The following is a 23,687-nucleotide window of genomic DNA, read 5'->3' as shown; positions in this document are numbered from 1 at the left end:
TTTTCAAGAAAAATTTAGAGGACTCAAAGTCATGTCCTCGCATTAGCAACCAAGCATACAAGTCCTGCCGTGAGTCCCTCTTGACTACAAGTCAAAGTAAAAAAGGAAATCTATACTAATGAGCCGTTAGCTTCTGTTTATAGCTCTCAAAGGGTCCAAGGTAGATAATTCCACGAGCAGAGGACGTTTCCTCGGGCTGGTGTTAAGTCTTGGTATTCACAGCCTCTTTCAACGTCCACCAAAAAGAAAATACCAGGGTTTCGCCGAGTCGCGCCCTTCTCGCTCGGACTACAACTCCCAGGATGCCTCCTCGATCTGGGAGTGCGCACGCGCGTCTGGGGGCGGAGTGGGAACCAGCGCCGTCGAGTTGGGGGAACGCTGGCGGGTGGATCCGACCACTCCCTGGGAGGCGGACGCAGGCGGACGGGCGGGTACTGGGAACCGAGCGGCAGGCAGTCCCCGCAGGTTTGTGAAGGAGGTCGGTGGCCGCAGCGGACGCCAGTCAGGTAAGCCCAGCCCGGTGCTTTCCAGGAAGGCCGTCTGCGGGCGCGGGCAGGGAGTCGCACCGGCCATGGTGGCTGAGGCGGGAGAGGTTGCTGCTTTCCAGCCGCCCGGCTTGAGATCTCCTTCCCTACCGATACCACTCGGGGAGCGAGGGGACGCTGGGGGTTGCTTCAGAGCTGACGGGCCGGGGTAGCAGCCGTGGGACGTGTTGGGGCGTCGCCCGCGGTGGAGGCGCGCGAACCCCGAGTTGCTGATGAATCACTCGGGGGCCCGGCCTCGTGGGGTTCGGGACCGGCCCCTTCCCCGCCGGGCTGGAGCTCGCGCGGGCCGCTGTCGTGAGAGCTCGAGGTGCCTGCCCCTTCCCCCTCGCCGGGGTGTAGCTCGGGGGACTAGCGTCTAAAGGTTTTTTTTCACCAAGACTCCTTCAAAGATTTCTGCTTGGTGAAAGTTGGAAAGAAAAAAAAAAAAAGCAGGGCACACCCTTTCCTTTTTGATTGAAATCTGGCTTGTCTTGCGTTCCCCCTTTTGATCTATTTGCTGTTAGAATAAGTTCCTGGCTCCCATGCAGGACAGCTGGATCCGGCTGTGAAGTTTGTATGTTGGTTTGTTTTGAGGACGTGACTGGGTCGTTATATTTTTGCTTACAGAAATTGGGGTGTTACCTCTGCAAGCCTGCATCCTGATTACAAACAAGTGAGAACAGACATAGGGGTTTTTTTTTTGTTTGTTTGGTTTGGTTTGGGGGGTTTTTTATGTTTAGTTAAGAATCGCATTTCCAACTTGCCCTTGGCTTCTCTTAAAACCAAAAGTCATCTGGTAATGAACATTGCAGTAAAACGTAATCCCAGGAGGTCGTACTTGAACAGGAAATAAGCCTGTGGAGATTTAAACTAGTTATGTGCGGTCTCCCTTGGTTTGTAACATTTTCATGCACCTCGTGTTTCTTTTTTCTGAGAATTCCTTCAGATTAATTTTTCAGATTAAATTGATTAATAAATTGGCCTGTCCAAAAATATATTAGGCTTAGAAAAATAATTTTCTTTAACCTCATTTACCTTTGCTAGTCTCTCCTTCCTAGTCCTAGGCACCTTTTAAAAGTTTTATTTATTTGATTGTTCTGGATCTTCATTGCCTCAGGCAGGCTTTCTCTAGTTGTGGCAAACGGGGGCTGGGGGGGTCTGTTATTCTTCCTTGGGTACGAGGGCTTCTCATTTCGGTGACACAGGTTAAAAGGCCAAGCGACTTTGCAGCACACCGGCTCAGTATTTGTGGCTCTCAGGCTTAGTTACACACCGCCTGTGGAATCTTACCCACCTGTTTCCCCTGCCTTGGGAGACAGAGCATCCACTGTATCATCCACTGTATCACCAGGGAAGTCCTTTGGCACTTTTTTTTTTTTTTTTAACCCTCTCACTTCTTTAAGAGCCAAACTTATTTTATTAGAATACTTAGAATCACTTAACACATTTCTAGGAAAGTAAGGAAAAGGGAAAATGTCAGATGCAGTATATTTTGGCTTGTTTAGCTTGCTTGCTTTCAAAGCTCTCAGGATTTCTAGTTTGTTCATCTTTAAAATGAGGTTGTTCGGCCAGATGACCCCAAGATTATCAGCCCTAAATACCTGACTTTAAAAATTCATTTTATTCATTCAGGGAACATTGACCACACCTGTCATTCCGAGCCCTTGTACTAGGTATAAAGGAACAAAAATAGTTCTTTAGGATGTCACTGACCTAATGCTCAATTTGTGTGTGTTGTTATGACTAATTCCAAAGTTTTGTGGTATATCTTCCAGGTCAAATTACTCTGCAATGAGTAACTTCACCTAAAGTTAAATACTTACAGGTCAAATCCAGTTACAGTGCTCAGATTCCTCTAATCAGATTTTTCAAATTTCAGCTCCTGGTTTATTTAAATGAAACACAGATTTATCACAACAGAAAGGACTTGAATGGGGTAGAGTGACGCTTCTCACCATAAATTACCCAGTGTCTGGTAGCTTTGAAGTGGGGCCTTTGTATCTTCTGGTCAGATAGGGAATACTGTAGTTGCATTGGGAAATGACACTTGGAATATGAAGGGCTGAGAGATGTTTTAGGGTGTTTATAATGACAGTTTAAAGACCAGTGCTGATAGCTGTGATATGAGATGCATAGCAATGGCTTTTTCCAACCCTCTTTCATTATTAAAAATAATAATAATCCTTCTCTCTAACAAAAATAATTTCCTTCCCAAGGTTTTGCCCTTTCTTTTTTCTCTTTTGCTCCTTCCCTTCTCCTTTCTCTTTGTTGTATTCTCTGATCTTTTTTTCCCATCTCTCTTCCTCTTTCACCCTCACACGTTTTCACTCATATTAATTCGGTAATTCACTGATTCAACATGTGTTTTGCCCCCACCTGTACAAGACCCTGTCTTAGGCTTCTGGTGACTACAGACATAGAAGATATATATATATTTTTTTGTCTGAGAGCCTGCTGTCTCCGAGATTAGGCATGTGTACTTGTTTATAGTTCAGAGCACTGTAAGCTTGTCTGTAGGGAATAAAAACATGCTGTAGGAGTTCAGAGGGAGAGATCTTCAACAGTCATGGGAGTAGGTAACAAATGAAGTCATCTTTTTTCCACTAAGTGATCATCTGCATTCCCCTAGGCTATATACTCTCTATACTGTTTGAATGTATTTATAATATATCTACATAGAATAGAGTGCAACTTCAAAAGTTTATTTATTTGGAACCTGGAGTGAGGTGGCTTTATGAAAATCAGTTAGATCTGAGCACTGTCCTGTGGAGGGTAAGAGGTGGTCAAGATGAAAACAGACCTGGAAAGAGGCACAGAGAACTCAGTGATAACAGTAGAAAAGGTCTCAGTGAGTTTTAGGTGTCTGTGATGTACACTGCTGCTGTTCTTTAGTATATGTTATCTTTTAAAGATCAAATTACCTGGCAAATTATTCTTCATGCTTTTCAGTTGTCCTTAAATTTAAACATACATGACTCTGTCTTGATTGAAGTAGTTGAGAGCCTTATTCTTTGGGTTGTAATAATTGCCAAAATACTATTTCCCATCCTTGCTAACATCCAATTTAGCTGCCTTTTCCTTTCTCAGTTTTATTTCAGACCCTCTAAAATGACAACTATAAAATCATATTAGAAAAACATTTTTTACCGAACTTCTCACAGTCCATTAGGCATGTATTGAAATTTGTGAATAGTCAAAGTTGATTTGACATTAATGAAACCTGAACATGAACACATATACTTTTGATCTATATACCTATAGGCATCTGTAACCCACTAGGTGGTTTACAATAACGAAGGAATAGAGAGGTGAATAGCAAGTAATTGAACATGTATGTGTGTGGTATTCTAAAATTTCATTTGAAACAAAATCATTAACTTCTGTCTTGAAGCAGAGTACTACATTGTATTTTTTCTTTTTTTTAACTGAAGTATAATTCACATTCCATAGAATGCACACATCTTCAATAGTTCAAGTAGTTCTGTCCATTTTATACACTGTTGTAACTTCTACTAACGAGATAGAACATATTTTTATCACCATAGAAAGTACCCTCATGCCCCTTTCCAGCCATTTCCTTTACACATTCTCCAAAGGCCACCACTTTCTTACTCCCTATTTCTGACACCATAGGTTTGTTTTGCCTAGTCTTGGACTTGACATAAATGGTAACAGAATGTTTCTGAGATTTGTCAGTGTTGTGTGTATCAGTGGTAGGTAGTATCAGTGGTTTCTCTTTTACTGATGGATAGTATTCCATTGTATGAATATACTCCAATTTGTGTATCTCATTTCCTCTTGATGGATATTTGGGCTATTTCTGGATTTGAGTTGTTAGGAATAAAGTTGTTATGAACGTTTTATGAGTCTTGTGTGGATAAGTGTTTTATTTCTCTTTAGAAGTTCCTAAGAGTAGATTTACTGAGTCATAGGGTAAGATGTATGTTTAATTTTATTAAAAAGTTGCCAAACAGGTCTCCAGAGTGGTTTATGTGAGTTCTAGTTGCCAAATTTTAATGTCACCAAATTTTAGTGCCATCAGCCCTTTTTATTTTAGTCATACTAAAGGATATAAAATGGTACCTCACTATAGTTTTAATTTGCGTTCTTTTTTGATGATTAAGGATGTTGAGTGCTTTGCATGCTCAGTGTATCTGATTCTTTGCCATCCCCTGGACTTAGCCCACCGGGCTCCTCTGTCCATGGGATTTGCCAGGCAAGAATACTAGAATGGGTTGCCATCCTCTTCCAGGGGATCTTCCTGACCCAGGGATCGAACTGGGTCTCTCGCATTGCTGGCAGACGCTTTACCCTCTGAGCCACCAGGGAAGCCCCAAGGCTGCTTAGTATTGTTTTAATATAGAAAGCATTCAGTGGGGTCAAGGAATGGTCCTGAGGCCAGCCATCTTTTCAGGGTGAGGAAAGCCAATTTAGCCTTTATAAAGTTAGAGGATCTGCATGTACACATAATGGGTTTTGATACTCTTACCAGTAAGTTCCCCTGCTTAAGTGACATGATTGGTCTGTTAATTTCTATATTCTCTAATGTGGAAGGAAGCAGGAAGGCACCTGCCTTTGTTCAGCACGTGTGCACACACACACACACACATATATAAGGCTTCCCTGGTGGCTCAGATGGTAAAGAATCTGCCTGCAATGCAGGAGACCCAGGTTCAGTCCCTCGGTCAGGAAGATCCCCTGGAGAAGGGAATGGCAACTCACTCCATTATTCTTGCCTGGAAATTCCCATGGATAGAGGAGCCTGGTGGGCTACAGTCCACCGGTTCGCTAAGAGTCAGACACGACTGAGCGACTGACACATATATATACACATAGTCATATATATATAAAACCCATGCATTTTAGTTTTCATCTTTCTGCTACACTACTTCAGTCCAATCCTTTTTGACACACAGTTCCTGACTTTGTCTTGAAACAATTTCTAAGGTTGGTTCTTTTTTCTTGGTTATCAGATTATCAGATTTTATTGACTGATAACACAGTAACATTTTAAAAAGAACATCACCTTAATCATATTACTCTAATATAACTGTTTTGTTTTTTCTCATTTCCTTCCAGGCTCTGTTCATCCACATACATATTTTTATGGTTGAAATCATAGTGTACATGTCCTTTTCTGTGGTAACCAGTGGACACCGTGTTCTGTATGTGGGTCACCCTTGTCAGTAAAGACAAATAAAGCTGGAGATGGAGATGAGACCACTAGGGGACTTAGCAGTGGGAAACCTTGAAACTAAAGCTTGATTGAAATTGAAGTAGAAGACAGTTGAGATTTTCGAAAATAGAGTTACCCTTCCATGGAAATGCAGGACAACTTTGGTTTCCTTATTCTTTTTCTATTTAATGTATAACAGCTTTCAGTTCAGTTCAGTTCAGTTCAGTAACAGCTTTATTGAAATATAATTCACATATACAGTTCATGTGATGGAAAGAGCCGACTTATAGGAAAAGAACCTGAAGATAGGGAAGATTGAAGGCAGAAGAAGGGGACGACAGAGGATGAGATGGTTGGATGGCATCACTAATTCAATGGACATGAGTTTGGGCAAACTCCGGGAGATAGTGAAGGACAGGGACACAACTGAGCAACTGAACGACAACAGCATACAGTTCACTCACTTAAAGTGTAAAAGACAGTGGATTTCAGTATATTCATAGAGTTGGGTAACCGTCACCACAATTCATTTTAGAACATTCTCATCACATCAAAAAGTAACCGCGTGCCCATTAGTAGTCACTACCCACTTCCTCCCAACCCCCCTAGCCATAAGCAACTGTTGTACTTTCTGTCTATGAATTTGCCTGTTCTGGACATTTCATATAAATGTCATACAATACATCATCTTTTATGACAGACTTCTTTTGCCCTTATACTCTTTCTTGTTTTGCCTCTTTTTGCTTGTTTTCTATTTATTATTTCACCCTTTTAATAATTCACTTTGAGAATTGTACCACAGGCTAGGTTCCTCCACAGACATGCACCCTTTTTGATCTGTAGAGAGAGACACTCCCTCGGGTATGTGTGCTCAAACACACCTACTGTCTGAGGGAAGAACACAAACACACCAAGACACACTTAAAATCTAAGGTAATTGATACATGGAGATTACTCTTTAAAAATGACAGTTTTACATCTGGGCACATCTAAGCACTAATATCACTACAAGTATGCACATGTGAACATAATTCCTGAAGCGCATGTGAGAAAACGGGTGGAAATATGGTAAGCTGGGAGGAAATGAGGCATGAGTGGACAAGAGTGAATGAGAACTGATGGTAAGTTGAGTTTATTTCAAGTATATTCTCCTGGTGTTAAAACACTTCCTGAAACTATCAATCTATTAAATCAGTAGCAATCGTCATGTTTGTATTATTTAATATGTACCAATATATTGGCTCAGAGGTTAAAGCGTCTGCCTCCAATGCAGGAGACCCGGGTTCGATCCCTGGGTCAGGAAGATCCCCTGGAGAAGGAAATGGCAACCCACTCCAGTATTCTTGCCTGGAGAATCCCATGGATGGAGGAGGAGCCTGGTAGGCTACAGTTCACGGGGTTCCAAAGAGTCTGACGCAACTGAGTGATTTCACTTTCACTTTCATAGACTTGTATGTAAGATTGTTGTAGTTAGCTTAGATTTGATATACCCAGGATTTATTTTTGTTCATGGTGGGTGATTATTAACCCAAGTTAGTATTCTTAAAGAACTGTTCCCCGCCCCCCCCCCCCCCCACTTTGTCATAATGGCCTCTGGGCTACTTGGCTTGGCTTGAAAGTGGGATTGGAGGGGTGGTTGGGATGGGGGAGTGGGGAAGTAGGGAAGAAAGATTATTATGATTAGGAAAAATCAGTAAAGGATTATTTAAAAGTCAACCCCCTCCATTTGTTTGTCCCAAAGAACTACAGTATCTTAGAGAAGATGGTAGAACCATACACAGAAATGGACCTTGGTGGATTTACACATTTTTATCTCTACCAAGCCCTCTGTGCAGCTACACCTGCTTTAGCTTTGCCACTTTTGAGCCCCTGTTAGTCCTCCTTGTCAAAGAGTCTCACTTCCTGTTCTCCTCTAAGACATCATTTGCTCTCCACCAGGGTACAGGTCTCGTCACTGCATTCAGCTTCTTAGTTAGCCTTCCCATCTGCCATTTCCTCTTGTCTATCTTTTCCCACTGCTAAATAGGAGTTCTGGCTTATAACTCCTTCTGAGTCAGATACTAGGGGAGCCTCTTCAAAGAAATGTTTGAACCAGTCCCTGGAAGAACGGGTCTCAACGTGAGCAGAGGGTGAAAGGACATTTCAGGTGTAATGAGCAGTGTTATCTGAGGGCTGGAGGCAGAAGAGCAGGGAACCATGTTTACTTCGTTGCTGTAATACAGAGGATCATGTCTTTCCTTTTAAGTTTCTTCCTTTCCTTTCCCTGGCTCCCTTCTCATCCTCCTCCCATCCCTTTTTAACATGTACTTTGATCTTCTAGCTTCAAATATAGCTCCGCCCTGCTATCTGGATACAAGATCCTTCCCTGATCACCCACAGTGATCTCTGAACTTCTGTAGTACTAATTGCTGGTACCATTCTTTTGTCAGTTATTTATATATTGCCTTAATTTAAAAAACAACACACACACACACAAAAGCTTTATGTGCATGTCTCATTTTCCCAAAATAGAGTTTATTAATCAGGGTTCTTAGGTCTCGGAACACTACCCGCTTAAGCTAGCTTACTTGAAGTTATGGCAGAAAGGCTGGGAGTTATAGTGGGTGTTACCCAGTTCAGGTGCCTGAGCTCCTTGCACCGAACTACAGCTGGAACCCAGAGCAGGCACTTGGAAAGCTCCTGTCCTCCTCCCTCTGAACAGTTTACATGGGCTCTCTTCAGCTTCTGTGCTTCCTCTCCATTCCAGAGCAGTAATTTGGATTTTTTAAAATATCGTCTGTCTTTGTAACTGAGTTTCTTGGTGCCCTCTTAAATCTTACACCTGTGGCAAATGTCCCAGCCCTGCTCCATCCTCTCCTGACTTTCTCTGTTTTCCTTTGGCTTCTGCTTCCCCCTTAGCTTCAGCTTAATTTGTGACTTTGGCTTGCTATGAGGCTGCCTCCAGACTAGACTGGACGATATATGATCTCTCAACTTAGGTTTTGTTTCCCAGCTTTTCAGATTCCTGAAGATGGATTTGATCTTTCTTAGGCTAGGGGTACTCCCTGTACTGAACATCTGTGAGGAAGGAGGCATTGTTATGGCTGTGTGCTTCAAAAGGCCTGAGGTAAGGGAGGTCTCAGACAAGGTGGTTTAGGGTTGGTCATCCCCAGCCCTGCTTACTTTGGTACCAGAGGTCATTGTGTTTTTGTATCTGCACTGCATCTGGCAGATTGACAGCTAAAAAGTAGGTGTGTCTCTTTAGCATCAGTTTATTGCTATGACTTCTGGCCTGGAAAATCCAATGGACGGAGGAACCTGGTAGGCTATAGTCCATGGGGTTGCAAAGAGTCGGACACGACTGAGCAACTTCACTTTCCACTTTCTGACCATTAGAATTAACTTTGGGGCATAACAGGCAAATCAGAGCAATATTTTTAATATTAAAAATAAATTACCAAAGTTTGTTTTATCATCATTTGAAAGATTTCTCATTTTAGAGCAAATCAACTATTTTTTAAACATTTTTGAAATGTTTTTCCTAGTTCAGAAGGAATAGAATATTGATAATCAATTAAATAAAAAGCGATAATAAGTTTTTACTGACTCTGCCCCCAGTCCTATTTGGACTGTTAAAATCAGGTCCTCCCATCATAGATCTCAAATCTTACTGAGTCCCACTCCCTTCTAATTTTGTTATACATTTAGTATCTGCTATGCTGCAAGCCCTGTACTGAGCTGATAATATAAAAATAAATGCCTGCCCTTAAAAGACTCTTGGCCTATGAAGAAAATAGATATTAAGCAACTGATTATATTATGAGATAAATGTTGATAGAAGTGTAGGCAAAGTGGTGACTTAACATCTCTCTTGTGCTGCTTTCTTTGTACATTTGTCATCTCTCACTTTTTTATAATCTTTTTTCAGTCTTCATTGCTCTCACCCAGAATTTTCAGTTAATCACTTGGATTATATGGATCTCAATATGATATCTCATTTACCTAGCATGAACTAATGAAGCTATTCCTTTAAAATGAACTTTGAAGATAATGACTTTATTAGCCAAAATTTATCAAACATCTGCTCTATGTCAAGAACTGTTTTGATTTAGATGTATTCATTTGATGAATTAATATATCAGCTGCCTGAGATAGGTACTGTTGTTATTCTCATTTTACAGATGAGAAAACAGAGACAGAAGGTCACTCCCTAGCTTGCCCAAGTTTGCAAAGAGAACTGTCTGTAAGAAGACTAAGTTCTTTTTAAAAATCTATTTTAAATGTCATTTTTGGTAAAATGCATTATAAAGCTCTTCCTGGTCTTAAATTCTTTTAGGATGATTTGGAGGATGTAGAATTCAGAGTTCATTGTGTTCAGCTGAACATGCATACCCTTGTGCATCAGGTATTATTCTGTGCTGCTGATTTGCCTTCTGAGGTTGTTGGCAGTTTGGAGGTAGTTATATTACATTGCCCCACACTTCTGTGTTTTTTTATGGTTTTTCCTTCTCTTGCCTTCAGCTGTGGCTTCTTTTGCCAATTACTGCCATTTCAGCAACTTGGTTCTGTTAGTATGTGGTGTGTAGTAACATAAAAGTAAAAACTGGTAGAAAGTATTTTATAGAGGCAGCATGATAGAGTGTAAAAAACGGATTTTAGGGTCAGGTTCAAGTCTCACATCCATTGTTGAGAAGGAAGTTATGTATCCTTGGGCAGGCTCTTTATCCTGAGCCTCAGTTTCATCATCTATGAAATGGGGATAGCAATATTTTAAATATTTTGCTATGAGGAGATGTATTTGCTAAAGTAGCTGACACATAACAGGTATGCAAATAAAAATCATTCCTTTATTTTTCTCTTCATTATGTTGGAGTATGACATATGGCCTCTTTGTTAATCTGAGAACTCAGATTAATGAAAGAAATTTGTTACTAAGATGTAAGAAAGATATAGACAGTCTTATTCTAATACTTAAAAATTTTAGTTTATAGTTGGCATCAAGTGTCCATTTGAATATTATCCTAAACTCCTGTTTTGGGTCTTATACTAAGCTCTTAGTAACCTCCTCCCCTTCTCTGCATTAAATTAAGTGGCCTTTACTCCTTTCTATGTGGCTTTCTTGATTTCCTTTGTTTGCTGTTAAAGGAAAAATGTCCCTAGCCCTTACTAAAAGAACGTATGCCAAGGTGGACATTATGACCTTGGGGACAGTAAACCAAGCTTCTTGACCAATAGCAATGATTTCTAAGATTTCCTTTCTTTCATCACTTCTGCTTTTTTCCAACTATCAACAGTCTTAAATATTAGTTTTTCTTTCCACCCCACCCCTTCCATTTCTCCTTTCTCCTGAACTATCCCCACTAGCTGCACAGTTCTATTTCATTAGTTTTATATGGTTTGGTTTTTATTGTATGTATATGTATTTCTCAAAGACTATATTTTGATACTTTTTATTATTATTGGAAGCTCTACTGTCGTAATATGATGAAAATTTTCGGCTTTTGCACCAGAGGTTTTGTGCCTTCTGTCTTAAAATTCCAATAAAAACCCGTGGTACCCTCTCCTTACGGGACTGTGAGATGCTTCACCACAAGCAAGTACGCCAGCTCAAGTCACCCCAAAGATTTTTAAATAGTTTTACTGAAGCATAATTTATGTATCATAAAGTTTATCCACTTTAAGTGTACAATTCAGTAACAGCAGATAACTTTCTCTTCTCAAAAAATATTGAGTGCTGTCTTTAGTCTATAGGAGGATAGTCATCTTGGCCTTCTCCCTTTCTGTTCCTGAGATCACTTGTGGTGGGCTGTGTGATCTTGCTCCTGGTTGCCAAGTGGTTACTTACGTGTCTCCATCTGTTGATCATTGCTTCAGTTATTCACTTGGGATACCATAGTATCTCATCAACCGTGTTGTTCTCTATGCCTGGGACACAAAGTCAAAGTGTTGGGATAGTGCTGTTTTCTTGAAGAATGGCTCCTTTTGGCATTAAGTGAGGGAACTCATTCTTTGCTGTTAGGTGTTCTTCACCTGTTGAGAATTATACCCTAATTCCTACCCCTTGAGACATTAGGACATGTTATGTAAATTATAGGCATGTGCCTCTCCAAACATAACTGCTTCTCTATGTTAGTCTGAAAATTAATTGCTATGGCAAAGCTTGGTGTGTCCCTGGTCTCCTGAAATTGATTAGGGTAAAATGAGTGGTGTCCCTAAAAGTCACACGTGTGCTACTTCTCCAATGTTAGGTATGAAATACTTCACCATGTAGGAGTAAGGCACAGTCCAAGGGGAGCATGCATTCATAGCAGACAGGGCACCAGACACCTGAGTTAATGAAAGTGCTGGGGCTAAATGGGGTGGTGCATCTTGAGCGTTGTTAACCTTCAGGGTGGAAAAGAGGCCACGTAGCCTGGGAGGAGCTAGGAAAGGCTTTGAGGAAGATGGACTTGAGCTAATCTTTGAAGGGTATGCAAATTTGGATAGGATGGAGAAGTGAAATTTGGCACTGGGGTAGGGAGGATTGTTGAAGAGAAGTGCAGTCCATTTGGGGCAACAAATGAGCCACAGATGTAAAGGTGAACTTTAGGATATTTGTGTGACCTTGAGCCAGCTTGATTAGACCTGAAGATTCCTAATAATCCTTAGTTAAAAAGTAGAAAGGTGGAGTTTTAGGAAAATCACCCAAGAAACTGTCAAAATACAAACCATTAACAAATAAAAATGAATTCTAAGCAAACAAGTGTAATGTAGAAGCACTGTTTGAGGAAGCGTAGTTGGGTGACTATGATCAAGATCGTTAGAGCAGGAAAGCAAAAGCTTACGTCAGGCAAGGAGTTCATTTGTCCCTAGGAAAGAGGGCTTGGTAAAGCATTGTTTTCACTTCCTCTCTTTATGAGACTCCAGAAATTTTCCTAGGTACTGGAACCATTCCTGGGATGAGGCAGAGTCCAGAAACAGAAATCTTTAAAGGCCTGCACAGAACTTTGGGAAAGCTAAAGTGATTCCTCTTGATGTTTCCTTAGAGAAAAACACCCCAAAACTGGCCCCTTCCCAGTTTGAGTTTTAATTATATAAGGCCTTTGGTCCCAAGCTTCTGGAGCTTTGGAGAATTGATAATTATATATCTCTTTAAATGATTTTTGCTATTGGTCTCATAAATTGTTAGATTTTCCCCTTAATGTTCTGAAATTCTTTTAACAGTACTCTCTTTTTTTTTTAATTTATTTTATTTTATTTTTTAGCTGTACAATATTGTACTGGTTTTGCCATATATCAACATGAATCTGCCACACTCTTTAATGAAACTTTTTGTTATGGCATGCATAAACTCAGAGGCAATATTTGTCACTGTTTTTCATACACAACTGCAAAGTAAAATGAATGATTTATTTGTTATTCAAATTAAAAATTACATGTGCGTGATACAGAACTCAAAAGGGTCCGCTGGAGATCTAGTGCACACTCTCCCTGTTTCTTTAGTTCTCTAATTTGTCTCTGGTTCTTATGAGCCCTTCCAGAGTTGGTCCCAAGGCCCTTATTTTTAAAACTTGAGTGATCCTAGACTTTTAGAAAGACCATAAGGATCATTTGTTTACCATTAGTATTTTTTGTGGTAATAGAGAAAAGTGCCAGATTTGAGGAATGGACATGGATGAATTAATGGGGTTAATTGAGTCACTCAATCTAAAATTTCTTAGACTATCACCTTCTGAAACTAAAGCATTTATGAAGCCTGTTTCCCAAACACCTCTTTCCTAGATTCTAAATCTGTTTTCCCAATCTATTTTCCTTGTTCTAAAGTCTTTTCCCTAATATCTTCTAGTACTGTCCTATTTTTGAGTGTCTTGGTTTTAAATTTTAATTGAAATAGAGACAGAAGTTACTTGTAAATTTATTTTAAAAAGAAAAAATGAAGTAACAAGGCAGAAGTGCATATGCTGCTTTATACTTCAGCATTTTTACTATATTAATAAAATTTGTATTTAATTTTGTGACTAAAATTCTTTTGCATTCATTCTTATGATTTATTATGTATTGGGAATTCATGTTTTCATAGAACCATTTCTAATTTTATTTTGGAAAAATAGGAAATGATCTGTAGAAATTTGCTTTATTTGGCAACTTTCCAAGAAAGCATTTATTAATATGGTCATTCTACTTTAACTTCTTCTCTAGTGCATAACACCATAGCCCCATGTTTGACTTCATTATTTACTTTTTTTGTTGTTTAATCTGTTCTTGTTTTCCAAGTCGCTTTCCTAAAGTGTTTCACTTTGTGGTTTTTGAGCTTACCTAGCATGATTCAGAGAAGGCAATGGCACCCCACTCCAGTACTCTTGCCTGGAAAATCCCATGGACGGAGGAGCCTGGTGGGCCGCAGTCCATGGGATCGCCAAGAGTCGGACATGACTGAGTGACTTCACCTTGACTTTTCACTTTCATGCATTGGAGAAGGCAATGGCAACCCACTCCAGTGTTCTTGCCTGGAGAATCCCAGGGACGGCAGAGCTGGTGGGCTGCCGTCTATGGGGTCTCACAGAATCGGACACGACTGAAGCGACTTAGCAGCAGCAGCAGCATGATTCAGCACTCATATTTTCCCTTTCTGCTTATACATTGTTCATCCTGACAGCGATAAGGGCAAGTTACTATTTTTTCCCTCAAGTTTGGTTAGTATTTCTTTAAGATCACAGACATTAGAGCTAGAAGAGACCTGAGGACATTGGAGTTGGGAATGAAGTTAATAGGCTTCATCCCTTTCCCACTTCTCATCTGTTGGTAGTGGCTGCCTGAAGACTGAGGAGAGTTTACGCTGACTGGGAGAAGGCTGATTTGCTGTGTCTGGACCTGGAGGAGTCTATTGTCAGAACTAAGACATATCTTGGTTATTCCTCATCTAGCCTGAAAAACTGAGAAGGGAAGTAACTTGCTCAAAGTCACAGAGCCCTTAACGTCCATGGATCTACTGACCCCCAATGTTTGGAACTAAATGCTAAGCTTTTCTCTCCCCAAGAATTCTGGATTACTTTCTGGATTTTTTGGTTTGTGTTTGTTTTTTTCTCCTTGAGGGATAAGTGAATTCTATTAAGTATTGGGTTGGCCAAAAAGTTTGCTTATTTTTTTCCATACCATGGCTCTAGGTGTGCTCGGTTGTCTTTAACTTCATTTAAGACAGTTTTGTTAGATTGTATTGTGACAGCTGTTATATCAGTGTGGCATTTAAAAAAAAAAAAACAAAATAGGTCAGTTTTTATGTAGCCATTTTAATATTGAAGGTGAAAGGAAAAGAGCATTTTCAGCATATTATGCTATATTATTTCAAGAAAGGTAAAAACACAATTGAAATGTGAAAAAAAGATTTGTGCAGCATATGGAGAAAGTACTATGATTGAACATGTCAAAAGTGGTTTGCAAAGTTTCATGGTGGAAATTTCTCACTGAACAGTGCTCCAGTCAGTTGACACTGATAGTGATCAAATAGAACAGTCAGCATTATACCATGTGGGAGATAGCCAACATACTCAAATCATCCAAATCAAGCATTGAGAATCATGTGCACCAGCTTGGTTATGTTTATCGGTGGTTATGTTAATGGTTTTCACGTAAGTTAAGTGAAAAACCTTGATTGTGTTTCTGCATGTGATTCTCTAAAACATAATGAGAGTGTTCTGTTTTTAAAACAAATTGTGATGGCGATGAAAACTGGACACTGTACAATGTGGGGAAGTGCAGTGAACCACCACCAACCACACCAAAGATCGGTCTTTATCTAAAGAAGTTGATATTGTGTACATGGTGGAACTGGAAGGGAGTCCTCTATTAGGAGCTCCTTCTGAAAAACCAAATGATTCATTCCAACAAGTACTGCTCCCAGTTAGACCAACTGAAAGCAGCACTCAATGAGAAGTGTCCAGAATTAGTCAACAGAAAACCCAAAGTCTTCTGTCAAGATAACGCAAGATTGCATGTTTCTTTGATAGCTAGGCAAACACTATTACAGCTTGGCTGGGAAGTTCTGATTCGTTTGTTCTGTTCACCAGACGTTGAACCTTCAGAGTCCATTTATTTTGGTCTTTACCATGTTCTCTAAATGGAAAAAAATTCAATTCTCTGGAAGATTGTAAAAAGTACCTGGAACACTTCTTTGCTCAAAAAGATAAAATGTTTTAGAAAGATGGAATTATGAAGTTCCTTGAAAAATGACAGAAGGTAGTGATACAAAATGGTGAATATGTTGTTCAGTGAGGTTTTTGGCGAAAATGAAAAATGTATCTTTTATTTTTACTTAAAAACCCAAGGAACTTTTTTGCTAACCCAATATTTCAATTTGTCATAGTCTGTTGTGTCTTCAGGAAAGACTCAGAAGTTTTCATCAGGCAGTTTAGAAATAAAATTTTCCTCATTCTAGGAAAGAAAGGGGATTTGAGTTATAGTCTAGCTAAAACTGAGAACTTTCTTTTCACTTATTTTTAAGACTGAAAAGTTTTCCTATTAAACTTTTAAAACTTGCTATATTTTCCTCATTACAATACAACCAGACTTACCCTCCAAAAAAGGCAGGGGAAGGTAGAATTTTAGTAGAAAGGATGAATTTTATTAGAGATTGTTGGTTCAAAACAAAATCTGGTCTGGAAGGATTAAAACACTAGCAGATATATCACCTGTACTAGTTGACATTTTGGGCAAGATTGTGCATTATTTTGTAATTACAGATACAAGTATCACAACACAGATAACAATAGTAGCTGTATTCTGTGTGTATGTTATGGATATGGGCTTATTGTGATGGCTTCAGTTCAGTTCAGTTGCTCAGTCATGTCCGACTCGTTGCGACCCCATGAATTGCAGCACGCCAGGCCTCCCTGTACATCACCAACTCCCAGAGTTCACTCAAACTCACATCCATCGAGTCAGTGATGCCATCCAGCCATCTCATCCTCTTTCATCCCCTTCTCCTCCTGCCCCCAATCCTTCCCAGCATCAGAGTCTTTTCCAATGAGGCAACTCTTCACATGAGGTGGCCAAAGCACTGGAGTTTCAGCCTTAGCATCATTCCTTCCAAAGAAATCCCAGGGCTGATCTCCTTCAAAATGGACTGGTTGGATCTCCTTGCAGTCCAAGGGACTCTCAAGAGTCTTCTCCAACACCACAGTTCAAAAGCATCAATTCTTCGGCGTTCAGCTTTCTTCACAGTCCAACTCTCACATCCATACATGACCACAGGAAAAACCATAGCCTTGACCAGACGGACCTTTGCTGGCAAAGTAATGTCTCTGCTTTTGAATATGCTGTCTAACTTTCCTTCCAAGGAGTAAGTGTCTTTTAATTTCATGGCTGCAGTCACCATCTGCAGTGATTTTGGAGCCCCCCAAAATAAAGTCTGACACTGTTTCCCCATCTATTTCCTATGAAGTGATGGGACCAGATGCCATGATCTTCATTTTCTGAATGTTGAGCTTTAAGCCAACTTTTCCCTCTCCACTTTCACTTTCATCAAGAGGCTCTTTAGTTCCTCTTCACTTTCTGCCATAAGGGTGATGTCATCTGCATATCTGAGGTTATTGATATTTCTCCCGGCAATCTTGATTCCAGCTGTGCTTCTTCCAGCCCAGTGTTTCTCATGATGTACTCTGCATATACGTTAAAGAAGCAGGGTGACAATATACAGCCTTGACATACTCCTTTTCCTATTTGGAACCATTCTGTTGTTCCATGTCCAGTTCGAACTGTTGTTTCCTGACCTGCATATAGGTTTCTCAAGAGGCAAGTAAGGTTGTCTGGTATTCCCATCTCTTTCAGAATTTTCTACAGTTTATTGTGATCCACACAGTAAAAGGCTTTGGCATAGTCAATAAAGCATAAATAGATGTTTTTCTGGAACTCTCTTGCTTTTTAAGCTTTTTTGATGGCTTAGATTAGTTCTAATAATTCCTTAGAGCACTTTGTCCCATGTTTTACCAAAACTTTCACTTTTTTAAGTCTCGCAAATGCTGAGACAGCTTTCACACAAAGTATTTTGATACCTTATTAAAAATGTTAGTCAGCAGGTCTGCAAGTATTGCTAGCAACACTTATGTACATCTTCATATAGTCACATTTTGTTGAGAACAGTGGATTTCTCCCAGGATAGTTTCCTCATTCAGAAGTTTATTTTTCTATAGAAACACATTTTCAGTTAAACAGTGAATGATGTACTTCTTAATCCTTTTCTGTGGTACAATTATTGATACATAGCATTGCTGTAGGATAAGGTTGTACATACCTGTGGATGTTAAAAGGGAGTGGAGAAGGAGAAGTGAAGAGACATCCCAGTGATGGATTCATCTAATGTACCACCTGGGCTGTACTCTTAGGATGGAAAGTGGCAAGAGAGGGTCTGAGGGAGAATCAAATTTACTTTCATTGTGTGCCCCACTTGCTGGTCACCACATTGGCATATTGAGAGAGCTCAGCAGTGTATCTGAAGAAAACTTTACAGTGTTGAGTTTGAATCTGCATTTATCAGTAAATTTGCAGTTGAATATTATGGTCTCTGTGCCCTGTTTTTGCCATGTCTTTGATTCTTATGATCTTTAGATTTCATTTTGACAAATGTTATATATTAATGCATATACATGGAATCTAGAAAAATGGTTCAGATGAACTTATTAGCAGGGCAGGAATGGAGACGCAGAGGTGAAGAAAAGACGTGTGGACACAGCAGGGGAAGGAAAGGGTAGGGCAAATTTGGAGATTATCACTGACATATATACACTACCATGTGTAAGATAGCTAGCTAGTGGGAAGATGCTATATAGCACAGGGAGCTCAACTCGGTGCTCTATGATGACCTAGCAAGGTGGGATGTGGGGTGGGGTGGGAGGGAGGCTCAAGAGGGAGGAGATATATGTATACATATCGCTGATTCACTTTGTTGTACAGCAAAAACTGACACTACATTGTAAAGCAATTATACTCCAATAATAAAATTTAAAAAAAAATCCAGTTTGATATACAAGCAGCTCATGGAGCTCAATATCAGAAAAATAAATGACCCAATCAAAAAATGGGCTGAAGAACTAAACAGACATTTCTCCAAAGAAGACATACAGATGGCTAACAAACACATGAAAAGATGCTCAACATCACTCATCAGAGAAATGCAAATCGAAGCCACAATGAGGTACTATCTCACACCAGTCAGAATGGCTGCTATCAAAAAGTCTACAAACAATAAATGCTGGAGAGGGTGTGGAGAAAAGGGAACCCTCTTACACTGTTGATGGGAATGTAAGCCAGTACAGCCACTATGCAGAACAGTGTGGCGATTCCTTAAAAAACTGGAAATCGAACTGCCATACGACCCAGCAGCCCCACTGCTGAACATACAAACCAAAGAAACCAGAATTGAAAGAAACATGTGCATCCCAATGTTCATTGCACCACTGTTTATAATAGCTAGGACATGGAAGCAACCTAGATGTCCATCCGCAGACGAATGGATAAGAAAGCTTTGGTACATACTTACAATGGAATATTACTCAACTATTAAGAAGAACGCATTTGAATCAGTTCTACTGAAGTGGATGAAACTGGAGCCTATTAGAGTGAAGTAATAAGTCAGAAAGAAAAACACTGATACAGTATATTAACACATATATATGTAATTTAGAAAGATGGTAATGAAGACCCTATATGTGAGATAGCACAAGAGACACCGATGTGAAGAACAGACTTTTGAACTGTGTGGGAGAAGGCAAGGGTGGAATGATTTGAGAACAGTATTCAAACATGTATATTACCATATGTGAAATAGATGACCAGTCCAAGTTCAATGCATGAAGCAGGGCACTCAAAGCCAGTGCACTGGGACAACCCAGAGGGATGGGATGGGGAGGGGGATGGGGGACACATGTACACCCGTGACTGATTCATGTCAATGTATGGCAGAAACTACCACAATATTGTAAAGTAATTAGCCTCCAATTCAAATAAATAAATTAATTTTTAAAAATTCCAGTTTGAGAAACATAAAATGGGGAGAGAGAATTTATCTGAAATTCTTTTCCTTTCATTTTCATGGTCCTTTTCCTCTCCCTATATCCTACCCGCTTACGTCCAGTGTATGCCTTCTCCTGGACAGCACATTAAATGTAATTGGCACTTAATAAATGTATACAAATACATTTACTGATTTGAAGATGGGGAAATTGGTAAGGCTGAAAAGGAGTTTTTCAGAATGAAGGAAAAAATCTGGTCTGAAGCCCAGGAAATTCAAAAGGGTGAGACTGAGGAAAGATGTTGCTGTTCACCTTTTGCTCACTGCATAAAACTCAGCTTGATCTCAGCATGATTTCTTTTAGATCTAGCCTAGTTTATTTTAGGATTTAGTATGTAGTTCATTGCTTACTAACTTGGTGTATTAAGAAAATTTTTGCAAGAGGAAGAATGAGTCATAGCAATACTTCCCTTGGGAGAGAGAGAGAGAACTCTCAGTCTCTCCATTGTATACTTGGAGTGAATGCAGTATTTTGACTGATGGCTAAGCACTGATAAGCTTTTCCTGCAAGTCACCTCATATTTGGTTTTGTCTGCAGTGTGACTGATAGAAGGATCCTTTAGGTTAACCAACAGAGATTAAGAGCTCTGTAACCTTAATACCCTGAGAGACTTGTTTATGATGTCATTTCTATTTTAAGGGTTTTTTGAGTTTGCAGTAACTTTTAGAAAAGCTTGAACATTTCCTCGTTTACCCAGTCTATTAAACAAACCAAAAGGAAGACTGAAAAATATTTGGTACTTATAAACTGGGTTTGCTAAGGGCGTGGTTGATGTGGCATTCATCCAAATAGAGTGGGTTCCTCTCTGACCTTGCCTTGGATCTCTGATGCTGCAACTACACCAAGAATAGATAGAGAGGAGGTGGGCTACAACTGGGAGCTGGCTTGGCTACTTTGAACCAGAAAAGGAAGTGGGGTGCTCCCATAGGAGCCACAAGGTCTCTCAGTAGAGTCTTGTTGAAAGATTGTTTTTGAAGTGGTATGAATAACCTATGAAGTATTTCTCCTAATAGTCACAGAAATGACCTGGTTGCTTTTGCCCTTAAGGTCACACTGGATAACCTGCTTCCAGTTAAATCTCTTTTTTGTTCTGGCCCTAACAAGTTTTTCTGGACTGCCCTCAGTCTCCAGACTTTATATTCTTTCCTTGTGCTTTTAGGGTGGGTCTATAGACCTCATTTAAAAAAAAAAATGAAGATAACATCAGTTACAATGGCAAGAAAGAGCTGCTTAACTAATCTCATACTTAGTGAAGGTTGGTAAGTTTCCATGGAACTTTTACATAGAATAATCAATTACCATTTTCTCAAACTTCTGAGTGCTGAGCAACTTCCTCACTCAGATGTACCCACATCTAGGTCAACTGTAGCATCCTATGAATGCCACAAAAATCATTATTTAACACCCTGCCTTTTATGCTTCATGGTATAAAAGAGGCAGTGAACAGAACAGAAAGATGTAACATCCAGTTATTTCCTTTAAAAAATGTCTTATTTACTGCAAAAGTAATATATGTTATATACACCTAAAATAAAATGGTTTTTATTTTTTAGAAGGTAAATATGGTATGCATAGTATTTTGGACACAGTGGTGTCCAAAGTACATTTTTTGGTTATACTGTTATCTAGAATCATAAGCTCATAAAAAGGAAATGACCTGTGAGACTTTTAAACTCTTGCAGTTGAGGAATCTGCTGCACAGTATTCCTGACAGATATTCCTGTGCTTTAGCAAATGCCAGGAATAGAGGACTTTCTTTACTCCAGCCTTCTCCATCAAAGGGAATGTTCCTCAAACCAGCAGAGTTGAAACTCAGGGCTGACACTAAATAGGACAGATTTAGATGCTTTAAATGTTAGAGATAGCTTATTTTAAAATTGTTTCCAGGTTATTTTTGAAGCCAGGCCCAAACAAGAATGAAAAAGGAATGTTGATTTGAATTTTTTTAACCAAAACATACTGAATCAGAAACTTAACAAGTTTTGGATGATGAACCATATTCAATTCAAAAGACTAATAGATATGTATCCAGAGAGAATATTTTGATCCTGAGTACTGTTATCTAATATGTATCAACATTGAAATACTTTTATTGGTTAAAAAGAAATGTGTAGTCATTAAATTTTCTTCAGCATAAAAGGATAAGACTACCAGCCAATAGTCAGTACCTGAAACAAAAAGACAAACCTGAATTTAATACCTACTGTAATTAGAGAGAGAGCTATGCTAGCTAAACACAGTGTCTCTGAGCAGAGGATACTAATTTCTTATACATGGTTTTTGGAAAGAGTGGAATTATGGGACTGGCAATTGCTACACCACTGTGGTATGGGTATTCTAAACTGGTTGACTCAATTTGCATTCTGTTAGCAAATGATGCATATCACTTGCTCCACATCCTTGCCAGTATTTGATATTGTCATTCTTAACAGTACTTGGTATTGTCATTCTTTTTTGTTTTGGCTATGCTTGTAGGTATTCGTATTTTTATTTTGAAAAAGGCAAATTTTGAAGGAAAAAAAGCTAAAAATACAGAGTTAGCTCAATCAAATGTTAATTTTCCTATTAATTTTTAGCTTAATTTATTTGCTTCTTAGTAAATAAGCCTTGATTTATTTCTTAAGCAACTTCTTAACTTATATTTGATCTAGGAAGAAACATCCTGAACAAAGCTTTAAAGGTAAAAGGTTAGTGTTTCAGTAATCCTGAACGACTCCAGGTTGACTTAACGTGACTTTCGTAAGTTTACCCTTAGTCTTAAGATTAGATATGTTTGTTATTTTTTAGTTTTGGCCTGTGCCATGATGTATTCTTGATGTAGCAGTAAACAAAGCAAAGTCCTTGATGGAATATAGTTTAGGTTTTAGTGACAAGATATAGATAATACATAGCATGTTAGATAATATAGAGAGAAATATAGGGTAAGAAAGTAGAGAATGCCTAGTACAGTAGTGGATGAGCCTGTTGGAGTTGTTATTTTATATGTAGTGGACAGAGAACTCCTCTCAAATCAGTTGATATTTAAGCAGAGATTTTTTTCTTAATATATTTATTTTATTGAAGTATAGTTGACTTACAGTGTTTCAGGTACACAGCAAGGTGAATCAGTTACACATATGCACATATATCATTTTCCATTATAGGTTATTACAGGATACTGACTATAGTTCCTGTGCAATACAGTAAACTTTTGTTGCTTGTTAAGCAAAGATCTTAAAGAAGTGAAACAACAGGTCATTTAGCCGTTTTAAGGAAGATTTTTCCAGGTAGAAGGAACATCAAGTGGAAAAGCCCTCAGTCAGGAGTACGCCTGGTTTGTCGGAGGAAGAACAAGAAGATAAATGTTGCTCAAGTGCTGTGAACAAAGTGAAGAATGGTTGGAGATGTGTTGGGTCTTGGGTTGGGGGAGCTGGGATGTTGTATAGCTGTGTGGATCATTGGAAATCCATTTGGTTTTTACTCTGATTAGTTAATGGGATCCGGCCAATTCACACAAGAACCTATACACAAATGTTCATAGATACTTTATTTGTAATAGTCAAGAACTGTCTTTCAACATCTGAATGGTTAAACTGCAGAAAATACGTACCATCGAATATAACTTTTTAAAGTGAACTATTGATACAGAGCATCTTGGATGAATCTTTAGGAATTGATGCTTAATGATAAAAGCCAGATCCCTAAGGTTGCATATTGTGTGATTCTATGTATATAACCTTTTTTAAAATGACTTAATTTTAGAAATGGAGGGCATTTCTTAATTTTAGAAATGGAGGGCATCAAATGTTGTTTGATAGAATTAGAGAAGGAGATGGGTATGGTTATAAAAGGACAACATGGGGAATCTTTGTGATGTTGAAACTATTCAGTATCTTGACTGTAGTGGTAGGCACACAAACCTAAAAGATAATAAAATTGTATGGAACATACTATACACATATACACAAATATGAGTATAAGTAAAAC

At 39.2% G+C, this 23,687-nt stretch overlaps 1 protein-coding gene across 2 annotated transcripts in view; it reads left to right on the top strand.

The window, feature by feature from the left end:
- The first annotated feature begins 358 nt into the window (after positions 1 to 358).
- TMOD3 (tropomodulin 3) overlaps positions 359 to 23,687 on the top strand; it is an 88,713-nt gene continuing 65,384 nt past the window's right edge. Inside the window, exon 1 of one of the 2 annotated variants that reach the window (NM_001075987.2) lies at positions 359 to 506. The gene's annotated coding sequence lies outside the window, so the exon portion shown is untranslated. The other variant, XM_059890495.1, reaches the window with a different exon arrangement.

This window comes from Bos taurus, chromosome 10 (genome assembly GCF_002263795.3).
Source record: "Bos taurus isolate L1 Dominette 01449 registration number 42190680 breed Hereford chromosome 10, ARS-UCD2.0, whole genome shotgun sequence".
Lineage (NCBI taxonomy): Eukaryota > Metazoa > Chordata > Mammalia > Artiodactyla > Bovidae > Bos > Bos taurus.
The sequence above is the reverse complement of the archived record's forward strand: the minus strand, read 5'-3'. Positions and strand labels throughout refer to the sequence as shown.